Source organism: Erpetoichthys calabaricus, chromosome 18 (genome assembly GCF_900747795.2).
Source record: "Erpetoichthys calabaricus chromosome 18, fErpCal1.3, whole genome shotgun sequence".
Taxonomy (NCBI): Eukaryota; Metazoa; Chordata; class Cladistia; order Polypteriformes; family Polypteridae; genus Erpetoichthys; species Erpetoichthys calabaricus.
Window position 1 is genome coordinate 88,421,109 of NC_041411.2, and position 12,969 is coordinate 88,434,077.

The following is a 12,969-nucleotide window of genomic DNA, read 5'->3' on the forward strand; positions in this document are numbered from 1 at the left end:
TTGTGGATAATGGCTCTCACTGTGGTTCGCTGGAGTCCCAAAGCTTTAGAAATGGCTTTATAACCTTTACCAGACTGATAGATCTCAATTACTTCTGTTCTCATTTGTTCCTGAATTTCTTTGGATCTTGGCATGATGTCTAGCTTTTGAGGTGCTTTTGGTCTACTTCTCTGTGTCAGGCAGCTCCTATTTAAGTGATTTCTTGATTGAAACAGGTGTGGCAGTAATCAGGTCTGGGGGTGGCTACGGAAATTGAACTCAGGTGTGATACACCACAGTTAGGTTATTTTTTAACAAGGGGGCAATTACTTTTTCACACAGGGCCATGTAGGTTTGGATTTCTTTTCTCCCTAAATAATAAAAACCATCATTTAAAAACTGCATTTTGTGTTTACTTGTGTTATATTTGACTAATGGTTAAATGTGTTTGATGATCAGAAACATTTTGTGTGACAAACATGCAAAAGAATAAGAAATCAGGAAGGGGGCAAATAGTTTTTCACACCACTGTATAAGGTTGCTACTTCACAGATTTTCACCTATCGCAGGGGGCTCAGGGACGTAACCCCCACGATAGGTGAAGGATGACTGAACTTCAATAGAGAACATCTGACTGGAGTTTCCATTGATTGAAGTAGAAATGCTCCTGTGTGTGGAAGGTCCACCTTTTGTTGAGTCAGTCTGGTGGCCTAAACTACACAATGAAGACAAAAGAACACACCAAGCAACCAAAGGCGACTGAAAAGCACAAGTCAGGAGATGGAGACAAGATCACCAAGGGAGTCCAGTTAGAGCACGGGTGTCGAACTCCGGTCCTGGAGGGCCGTAGTGGCTGCAGGTTTTCATTCTAGCCATCTCCTTCATTAGTTGAGCAGTTTTTGCTGCTAATGAACTTCTTTTGTGTTAGTTTTAATTAACGTGACTCAGACCCCTTAGTTGTTTTTCCTTAATTAACAGCCAGACAATAATGAGGCACAAAACAAGCCACCGCATGACTGGCTCATGTGTTCCCAATCACACAATATCTGAAAATAAAGAAAGGTGAAGGTCTCCGTAAGGTTGATCTCTCAGGTCACGAAAACATGTTGATGGTGTTCTTAGAAAAAACAAAAAATCAATAAAATTTGGAAATGCCTGCTGTGGCAGAATGAGAGCAGCAACAAGCCATGGAATTAAATAATGGGTTTAATTAACAGCAAGAATCAGCTCCTCATTCAGAGAATGGTTGGAGTGAAATTGGTTGGAGTTTGAAATCCCAGTTTAGCTGGTCATCTGTTGGCTCGTTTCACATCTCATTTCTGTTTGGCTGTCATTTAATGAAGAAAAGAATTAATTCAGAGTACTGAGTCCTTAAAAACAGGGCTATTAAAATGAAGGGAAAAGAAGTTAATTAGCAGTGAAAACTGGTCACTGATTAGGAAAAGGGTTAGAATGAAAACCTGCAGCCACTGCGGCCCTCCAGGATTGGAGTTGGACACCCCTGAGTTACAGCAATACATTAAGAAAAGGAAAGAGAATGGCACATCTGTAAATCTGCCCAGAGCAGGTCATCAACAAAAACTGAGTGATCATGTAAGAAGATGTAATTGCTGTTATTACTGCAGTTCCTTTTGCAGCAGTGCAGTGCTTTATTCCCACCAAAGGGTTAAAAGGTACTGCAGGACGCTGTCAGAAATTCGCCATTGGCGGGACGGTGCAGATGAAGTTAGCGCCAGCGACTGACAGCACAATCAATTTCTGCCTTTTTGCTCCTCTCAGCAGAAAATGAAAGCCGAGAACAAGGAGGCTAAGTGACTTGTCGGGGGTCATTCATGGAGTCGGACTGAAGATGAAAAGCTGTCCGAGCCTTGCTTGGTGTGCTCGCTTTTTTTTGTTGTACCGTTGGAGTGGCCAGGTAGTGGCGCGCAGGGACACCATCTCAGACCACCACAATCCCCCCCCAAACCCCCCCACCTGCAGCCCACTATTGATCTGCGCTCACCGCGGCTCCAGCCATCCTCTGCTGTCGCTTGTGCTTTTCCCTTAATAGGCACACCGGCTAATTAAAATAAGTTTCAATTTAGTCTGAAGAGCCCCCAGCCACCGACGTGACTTCAATGCCTAATCCCTCGATATCTGCCAGCCAAGCACTTCTGCCGAAGACATCTGCATGCTGCTGATCGTATTGTGACTTTTTAAAAAAGCGCTCGCCATGTTGCATTGGCACGTTTCTAAAGAACTCAACATTTATTTTTAAAACAAGATTACAGAACAGTATTTTTAGAGCCCACTTGGAGAGTAAAAGAGTGTCAGCCAGCCAGAAATGATGATGAACAGCAAATACGTGATGAATTCAGGAATAATGATGTGCCACTGAAGAGTGGGAGAAAGGGAACGACTGAGGAAACAGAAACAGGACCAGGCACAGCTAACGCACTCATCCTGGGCCATTGTGCGCTGAAACGTGTGCCCCCCAATTAGGGCATGAAACTGGGACCACCTGTGGGGCCAAATGTTAGAGGCAGCCCACAGCAGATCCACAAATTTGAGGGTTTTTTTTAGGAAGTCCACATTTTGTGGTTTTTGGGGGTTATTACAGCTGGGGGGTTCCCATGGGTGGACCTTTATGTTTTAAAACATTAAAAAAAATTTTTTTTTAAAAAAGACATTTAAAAAAAAACATTTTTAAACTTTTAAATACTACAGACCTGTAAAAATTGTACATTGGTGGGAATCTCTGATCTGGCAGGTACACACTCTTAAAAATCCTGCTTCTTTAACGGGACTTTGTGGTTCTGCTCTGGGCTGTGTGGTCTCTTGGAGGACCATTGCTTGGCAAAGCACCATTTCATTCTCTCACAGGTTCCTTACGTATGAAATTGGATGTTTGAGCTTTAAAAACTTTCTAATATGCAGAAAACAAAAACAAAAAACTTGAATGCACTGTGGCATCCCTGCCGAGGTGAAGCTCTGAGGGAAAGCGAGGAGGGCGGAGAAAAGCACGGAGGAGGATTGACGTCAGGGATATGATTGACAGTAAAGGGAAGAAAAGGGGGCGGCACCCTGAGCGGAGGGGCGGGGAATGGAAGCAGGGAATTCTGGGTGGTTTGATGAGCAGCTTAGAAGGTGTAGGGAGAGAGTTGAGCTGGGTAAGTGAGGTGGGTTACTGAGGTGGAACTGGAGGGGTTTTTTGTTTTTTTGGTCCGTTGACAGTGTCTCTCAGGGCCATAGAAATGAGAGATTCATAAATAATTGTAAATAGTTCAAGTTCAAAGTTGTTTGGTTTGCGTCTACATTTGTGTACTTTTTTTTTTTTTGACTGTCTTAGTAAACTGTTCTGCAATCCCTTCTCTGTCCTGCTGTGTTCTTCCTTTTCAAACCTGTCATGGTGAGGTCACTAAAGTACCTTCTTCAAAATAAAGGTTCCAGAGTGGCTCTTCAGAGTGATGCCATACAGGAACCATTTTTGGTTCCCAAAAGACCCATCCATGTGAAGGTTCCTGAAAGATCCTTTATTTATTTCGCTCTGTAACAGACTCCATACAGTAAATAACCAGGAATAGATGGTAACAGGTTTGTGAAATAACAACAGCTCATGATTTTAGAAGGACTCTTGGTGAATACAAGAACACAAACCAGTTTTCTTAATGTGTTAGTGGCCTGCTAGGTTAGCCTACCAAACATGAAAAAAGTCAGTTATTTTTCTACATATCAGGAAGTTTTTCAAAATCCAAAGAACCCTTACCAGAATGAAATGGTGCTTGGTCAAGCAGTGGTTCTGTGAAGAGCCACACAACCCAGTAAAGAACCATAAAATGCCATTAATGAGCCGTTATTTTTAGGAGTGTATGGTGGGCTGCAGGACACTGACAGATGAAGAAAACCTGGACATAACCACTGTTACCAGACATATGCAGCGAGAGTTCTTCTAAAATCAGGAGCCATTGGTATTTCCAAATCTGTTACCATCTCTTTCTGGTTATTTACTGTATGGAGTCTGCTGCAGATCTAAATAAATAAAAGGACCTTTCTGGAACCTTCTTGTGGACGGGGCTTTGGTGAACCACAGATGGTGCCGCTCAGAAGAACCACTCTAGCACCTTTTATTTTAAAAGTGTACTTACACAGATCAGGCATTTTGTGGACACTGAGTGTATTTGTGTTACTTAATAGTTCATCTGTCCATATTCTTCATCTGCGTTTTCATTTACAGCATCTAAGGTGAACAAGCCCTGGGCAGGATGCCATTCCTTTATGGGTAGGGGAATAGCCAGGAATTCAATTCAGGGGAGGTGAGAAAAGTACATGAATGCTTATGTATGTATACATCGTACTGTTTAGAAATGTAGTGCATTACAGTTATAGCTATGTACCTATATATATATACAGTTTGACATCTGTGGCAGAGTGAAGGGCGCTCAGCAGGCTCCTATCAATTATGGAGAATCCACTGCATCCACTAAACAGTATCATCTCCAGACAGAAGAGCAGCTTCAGCGACAGACTGCTGTCAATGTCCTGCTCCACTGACAGATTGAGGAGATCGTTCCTCCCCCAAACTATGCGACTCTTTAATTCCATCCGGGGGGGTAAACGTTAACATTTAACATTATACATAGTTATTGTCTGTTTTTTTCACCTGCATTATTATCATTCTTTAATTTAATATTATTTATTGTATCAGTATGCTGCTGCTGAAGAATGTGAATTTCCCATTGGGATTAATAAAGTAGCTATCTATCTATCTATCTATCTATCTATCTATCTATCTATCTATCTATCTATCTATCTATCTATCCAAAATTGACTGAAACTGAAATATTGTATCTTTATCAGTGAACACTATGTCAGTGCAGACTTTTACATTTTTATGAAACAGCAAAGTAGACTTTGATTGGTTAACACTCGGCATGTCATCCAGTTGTATGGACTTCATTCAGAAATGCACTGTGAAGCTTGGCTCAAGCTGGCAGCCTCCTTCTCCTCAGCGGCGTAATGTTTGCCAGGCACTAGAGGACCTGCCACATAGCTCTTTAAAAGCAATAAATAGCAATCATAAACCTACTTGGAAGTGAATGCTTCTTTTATAAAATAAATATATTCAGATTGTTTTAATTTAGATAGACAGATAGATAGAGTCATGGCCGAAATTATCGGCACCCCTGGAATTTTCCCAGAAAATGCACCATTCCTCCCAGTAAATTGTTGCAATTACAAATGTTTTGGTATACACATGTTTATTTCCTTTATGTGCATTGGAACAACACAAAAAAACAGAGAAAAAAAGCCAAATCTGACATCATTTCACACAAAACTCAAAAACCGGGCTGGACAAAATTATTGGCACCCTCTACTTAATATTTGGTTGCACGCCCTTTGGAAAAAATAACTGAAATCAAGCCCTTCCTATAACCATCAACAAGCTTGTTACACCTCTCAACTGGAATTTCCGACCACTCTTCTTTTGCAAACTGCTCAAGGTCTCTCAGATTTGAAGGGCACCTTCTCCCAACGGAGATCTCTCCATAAGTGTTCAATCAGATTTAGATCCGGACTCATTGCTGGCCACTTCAGAACTCTCCAGCGCTTTGTCTTCAACCATTTCTGAGTGTTTTTAGAGGTATGTTTGGGGTCATTGTCCTTCTGGAACACCCATGACCTCTCACGCAGACCCAGCTTTGTGACACTGGGCCCTACATTGCGCCCCAATATCTTTTGGTAGTCTTCAGATTTCATGATGCCTTGCACACTGTCAAGGCATCCAGTGCCAGAGGCAGCAACACATCCCTAAAACATCTCAGAACCTCCACCATGTTTGACTGTAGGTACTGTGTTCTTTTCTTCGTAGGCCTAATTCTGTTTTCTGTAAACAGTAGAATGATGAGCTTTACCAAAAAGCTCTACCTTGGTCTCATCTGTCCACAAGACGTTCGTCCAGAAGGATTTTGGCTTCCTCAAGTACATTTTGGCAAACTCCAGTCTGGCTTTTTTATGTTTCTATGTCAGCAGTGGGGTCCTCTTGGCTCTCCTGCCATAGCGTTTCATTTCGTTCAGATGTCGACAGATAGTTCGAGCTGACACTATTGCACCCTGAGTCTGCAGAACAGCTTGAATATGTTTTGAAGTTGATTGGGGCTGTTTATCCACCATTCGGACTATCCTTCGTTGCAGTCTTTTATCAATTTTTCTCTTCCGTCCACATCCAGGGAGATTAGCTACAGTGCCATGTGTTGTGAACTTCTTGATTATGTTGCACACAGTGGACAAAGGAACATGAAGATCTTTGGAGATGGACTTGTAGCCTTGAGATTGTTGATATTTTTCCACAATTTTTGTTCTCAAGTCCTCAGACAATTCTCTGCTCTTCTTTCTGTTCTCCATGCTTAGTGTGGCACACTCAGACACACAACAGAAAGGTCGAGTCAACTTTTCTCCATTTTAACTGGCTTCAGGTGTGATTGCTATATTGCCAGCACCTGTTTCTTGCCACAGGTGAGTTCAAACGAACATCATATGCTTGAAATAAACGATTTACCCACAATTTTGAAAGGGTGTCAATAACTGTAGATAGATAGATAGATAGATAGATAGATAGATAGATAGATAGATAGATAGATAGATAGATAGATAGATAGATAGATAGATAGATAGATAGATAGATAGATAGATAGATAGCGAAGACACTATATAATAGACTAGCAGGAGTACCCGGCGTTGCCTGGGAATCTATAACTTGTGAATTTCCTAAATGAAAGAAACAGAATATAGAAATCGAACAAACATTTTTCTGATTGACATTTTATTGTAATAGGTAATATAAGTGGTCATTTTAGAGGCTTTGGATACAGTATATTTTTTGTGTTGTCGTGGGGTTCCGAAAATGAACAAATTGTGAGGATTTGTAGAACATGTTACGTAGAGTTGTCTGTGTGAAAAACATGGATTTTCCAAATTGGTGCCTTTAACTTGGAGTGATTGCCCTTCAGCCTTAGTAATTCACATAGCCAAATCCAAACGAATAGGAAATTCTAGGCTTTTGAAATCAAAGGGTAAATCTTTCGGAGTCAGTGGAATTCTTTGTATGAAAACATGTTGACGTCTTGCGCAAGGTTTGAGACGGCCTTGAAATAGACTTTTTGTGGCATCGGAAGTGGAGTTTCTAATGCCATGTCTTTTTAGATAGATAGATAGATAGATAGTTTCCCCGAGGGTGATCCGGCTCATAAGATCCTCATTGTTGGGGACCCAAGTGGCTGGACCAGGCCAAGGGGTCGCCCACTTAACACCTGGTTGCGGCAGATAGAGGGTCATTTCCGGAGGGTGGGACTGGACCATGTGTCTGCCTGGAGAGATGCCAACTGGGATCCTGAGTTATTTCATCCTGTAGTGGGTGCGGCAACACACTGTACCAGTGCATGCTCCCCAACTTGACTAACTTGACTTGTCCTTCTGCCTCCACTCCTCCTCTGGCAAGCTTCATCCTCTTCCTCCTGACTCTGGCTCCCTGAATGAAGGAGGCAGGCTTTTTTAATGCTGCACCCAGGAGTACATCTGGTGGTCTGTTAACATGGTCCGGGAAAACACTTTCAGGTGAGGAAGAAGCCCAGCATAGTATGGTTCTGCAGCACCCCCTGGCAGCACCCACCGAACCCAACAGGCCTGTACAAAACTCCAGCTCCCATGAAGCCCTGTGGGAATCCAAGATGCCACTGCAACCCAGGAGGGGCTGCCAACTAGCACCACAGGGAAGATATAATGACTCTCCCCTGGCCCTTCCAGTATCTTGGCATCCCGGCCAGGTAAGGGCCATGGTCATCCGCCACGATAGATAGATAGAACTTTATTTGTATGTGATGTTTTTGCCAGAAATTAGCTTGCTTTTTTAGAACACAAATTCAAGTTTCTAACTCACTGACAGATTCTGTACTTGGTGATCTGTCTGTGCTGTGGGGCGTCTTCCAGCGTCACCCTAACAGGATCGTTTCCATGTCTTACAGTTCAATATAATGCACTTTTTTTTAGACAAACAGCACTCCATTAAAACATTAGGCTGTGGCAGTGAAGGGAATTCCTTTGTCCAATCAAGTGTTAAAGTTTACTTGAGAACTTATATCTATATATATAATTCACTAAGCCAGAAGACAAGTAGCCAACCATGGAAAGCACGCCGGAAGGGGCGTGGATTCACTAAGCCGCTGACAAGTAAGACACCCATGGAGCACGCAGGAAGGAGCCACGCCCACCAACTCTAAGATCATTGGATGCGACGACAACTCGCAGAGCCACGCCCACTAACTCGGACGCGACGCCTCGGAAAACATGTCATCATTTCTGTTTGTCTGTGCCACAGTCAACATGCAGCTCTGAGCCACGTTAACTTTTCATTAGTCAACCTCAGTATAACCTTGGTTCACACAGAGGCAGCGCCAGAGAGAGACAGAGGCACACACAGGCAGCGCGAGAGAGTCACGCACACACAGGCAGCGCGAGAGAGAGCCACGCACACACAGGCAGCATGACAGAGAGACAGAGGCACACACAGGCAGCCCGAGAGAGAGAGCCACGCACACACAGGCAACGCCACAGAGAGACAGAGGCACACACACAGGCAGCGCGACAGAGAGAGACGCGCAATCCTTTAAAACTGAAGTTAAAACACAATGAAGGAAGCAGTCTTTAAAAACCAATAAGCCCTGTGCCTCTTTTTCATTAGCGTCTCACCTGCTTCACCGCCCTGCAACAGTCGAGACGCTTTCTGAGCAGCTGACCTTCTCTGTGCCCGACTCCACTACTGTCAGCCGCCTGATTAAAAATGGTGAACTCCTGCAATGTTACTATCTTGGTTGGCATTTAAACAAAGTTCGGATATATTCAAATGTTCCTTTTTCCCCCTGTGCTTAAAACTCATTTTAAAAAAAAAGTGTTTATACAACTGCTGCAATGTTACAGAGAGAGAGAGAGAGAGGGCTCGCGTGCTTCTGAGAGACAGAGGGGGAGGGGGCTCCCGTGTTGTTGAGAGAGAGAGAGGGGGGGGGGGAGGCTTGCGTGCTGCTGAGAGAGAGGGGGGGGGCTGGGGAGGCTCGCGTGCTGCTGAGAGAGAGAGAGGGGGGGGGGGGCTGGGGAGGCTCGCGTGCTGCTGAGAGAGAGAGAGAGCCTGCGCATGCAGCTGAGCAGGGAGCCTGGGTGTTTGTGTCAGTGTTATTCAATGTTTTTACTATTACACTGTGCATTCTATGGTGTAATGATTAACTATTTTTTTGTGCTTAAAAATCTTTAAAAAAATATATTTACATACAGTTTGTATGGTCTGGAATGGATTAATTGTATTTACATACAATCCTATTGGGGACATTGCTTCGGTTCACGACCAAATCGGTTTACGACCAGAGGTTTGGAACGAATTATGGTCGTGAACCGAGGTTCCACTGTATATTGACTCTGAAAAACATGATCAGCAAGTCTTTGATAGGCTGCAACAAAATGATGAAAGAACGGGCACATTTTTTTCTCACAAGCTGGGTGGGTGGGTGTTAGTTAGTTAATTAGTTACTCGAAGGATTTCAAGATTTAATATGCACAAGCGGTAACCCTGCAAAAGCAGCCCAAACCAGAAAAGACGGCTGGCAAAAAGTGGCTGACAAATTAAACGTGTGTGCATTGTACTTACTGAAAGCGGCGTTACGGATTTTGCAAATGTTCATTTTTTCCCTCTGCTTAAAAAACATGATTATGAGGCGTATACTACGCCGCGGGTTGGTATGCAGCGTGTAAAACAGTTTGTTTGTAGCGGATAATTTGCCTTTTACTTTAACACGAAGACAATTTCCTGTTAGATTTGCCTTTGCGATGACAATTGATAAGGCACAGGGCCAAACTTTCAAAAAGATGTGCATGTATCTGCCAAAACCAGTTTTCAGTCACGGACAGTTGTATGTTGCTCTCTCCAGAGTTCCATCTTTTCATTCACTTACTGGTATGCCTGCAGGAACACGTGCAGCAAGCGAGCGACACACACACACACACGCATACAGGTGCGCGAGAGAGAGAGCGTTAGACACATAAGAATAATAATACTTCATTACATTCATATACCAGTGTTTTAAGTATTCAAAGCGCTATCCACACAGGCAGAAACCGGGAAGCGAACCCAAAATCTTCCACAGTCTCCTTACTGCAAAACAGCAGCACTACCATTGCGCTACAAGGCAGTTAAAGAATGCACCAGCCTCAATTTTGTTTTCACTTCTGTTTACAGCGATCGGATCGTAGCGTGCATTGTTGCAATGTTACTTTTCTTGGTGGCTTATTACATTACGGATGTTTCACATGTTAATTTTTTTCACTGTGCTTAAAAGACATTAAAAAAGTGTTTCTCAACTGTGACTCCGGAACAACTCAGTACGCAAGATATATTAAGCGTCAACAACGAAGACTCGCTACACCTTAATGAACAAGTGCTGAAACTTATCCCTACCGACGAAGTAACTTTCACCAGCGTGGCCTCCATCGTCACAGACGATCCCGCTTTCAGTCACGGACAATTGTATGTTGCTCTCTCCAGAGGTCCATCTTTTCATTCACTCACAGTGGTATCCACAAACCCACCCCATTTGGACAACTGTGTCGTTCAGCAAGTGTTCACCCATCAATACATAATTATGCGGCGTATGTTACGCCGCGGGTTGGCTAGTATACTTTATATGAGGACAAGGTCGTTAATGTGATGAACTTGGGGCAGAGTTTACAGTTCTCAGAAGCAATCAGAAGAATGCAGGAGTCAAAGGGAAGAAGTCTTCAGCATGAAGTTAGTCCACTGTCGGCAGAAAGAAGGGATTACAGCAAGCAGCACAAGGCCACTCCACAGACAGCCCATCATAAAGAACTTATAGAGGGTTTAAGAGAATTCTGACTGCACAACTTTAGGAAGAAAGCAGAGTCCTCCAAAGAAATCGGTGTGTGCACAACGACAACATACAAATCCTGCAAAGAAAGCAGCTCAACCAAGAATTAAAAGCTGAAGACTCAAATCAAGTAAGCCACGCAACATTAAATGTGGTAAAGCGTCCACGTTACGTGGTAAAGCGTAAAACAAATAAAGCGAATGGCGCTGTGAAGAGCGCTGCTGTCTCACACATCCGGAGTCCACTGGCTAAATCCAGCACTGCATGGGAATTACATGTTTCTTACTGGTTTTCCACCAGTTACTCCAGTGTCCTTCTTTTTTTCCTAAAGATTAAGGTTAACTGGCCTTCCCAAAATGGCCCACATGTGAGTGTGTGTGTGTGTGTAATGGACTGGCGTCCCATCTAGTGAAGGTGCCCTTTGCTGCCAGGACAGACTCCAGTCCCCCGTGATCTTTACATGGATTAAGCAGGGCTTGAGAATATTATGTTATGTCGTATAAATAAATCTTAAACATACCCTCATGTAAAAATAATAATAAAAATAATAATAGGTTCAGAAGGCATAGACTAAATGTTAATTGAATAACCGCCAGACGAAGACTATGAAAGGCACTATATAAAATGAAGAATTTGCTGTTTAATTCTTCTAATGTGAGGTCAGTGCCAGTGCTGTTCACCATTAATTATATGGATTACAGCACAATGGGTGTAACGCGGTCACAAGTACAGAAGCTTTTAAGAATATGCAAAGACAGCCAGCCAGCCACCCAAACCCGTTTATGCTGTTGATTATTATTGCGTTAAATGTTTTGCGGAGTGTCTTCTTCTTCTTCTTTTTCTTCTTTCGGCTGCTCCTGTTAGGGGTTGCCACAGCGGATCATCTTCTTCCATATCTTTCTGTCCTCATCATCTTGTTCTGTCACACCCATCACCTGCATGTCCTCTCTCACCACATCCATAAACCTTCTCTTAGGCCTTCATCTTTTCCTCTTGCCTGGCAGCTCTATCCTTAACATCCTTCTCCCAATATGCTCAGCATCTCTCCTCTGCTCATGTCCAAACCAACACAATCTCGCCTCTCTGACTTTGTCTCCCAACCGTCCAACTTGAGCTGACCCTCTAATGTTCTCATTTCTAATCCTGTCCATCCTTGTTACACCCAATGCAAATCTTAGCATCTTTAACTCTGCTACCTCCAGCTCTGTCTCCTGCTTTCTGGTCAGTGCCACTGTCTCCAACCCATATAACATAGCTGGTCTCACTACCGTCCTGTAGTCCTTCCCTTTCACTCTTGCTGAAACCCATCTGTCACAAATTACTCCTGACACTCTTCTCCACCCATTCCACCTGCCTGCACTCTCTTTTTCACCTCTCTTCCACAATCCCCATTACTCTGTACTGTTAATCCCAAGTATTTAAACTCATCCACCTTCACCAACTCTACTCCCCTCATCCTCACCATTCCACTGACCTCCCTCTCATTCACACACATGTATTCTGTCTTGTTCCTACTGACCTTCATTCCTCTCCTCTCTAGAGCATATCTCCACCTCTCCAGGGTCTCCTCAATCTGCTCCCTACTCTCGCTACAGATCACAATGTCATCAGCAAACATCATAGTCCACGGGGACTCCTGTTTAATCTCGTCTGTCAACCTGTCCATCACCATTGCAAATAAGAAAGGGCTCAGAGCCGATCCCTGATGTAATCCCACCTCTAACTTGAATGCATCCGTCACTCCTACCGCAGACCTCACCACGGTCACACTTTCCCTCATACATATCCTGTACAACTCTTACGTACTTCTCTGCCACTCCTGACTTCTTCATACAATACCACAACTCCTCTCGAGGCACCCTGTCATATTGCGGAGTGTAATGTTCTGAAATGGCAAGCTAAACGTCTGTGTGTTTTATGTTCTTTTAATGGATTAAACAGACTAGTCCCTGTCAGTGTGGCGTCTGCATGTTCTCTTCACCAACCACCTTTGGTTAAGTGACAACTCTGAACTGACCCCATATCAGTACAGCGTGGGCTCATGTTTCAATGTGTGCTGCCATGGACTGGCACCCAGTCCAGCACTCAC

At 43.5% G+C, this 12,969-nt stretch overlaps 1 protein-coding gene across 3 annotated transcripts in view; it reads right to left on the reverse strand.

The window, feature by feature from the left end:
* LOC114668664 (kelch domain-containing protein 8B-like) overlaps window positions 1–12,969 on the reverse strand; it is a 523,257-nt gene that overhangs the window by 492,578 nt on the left and 17,710 nt on the right. The gene's annotated exons all lie outside the window — the stretch shown is intronic.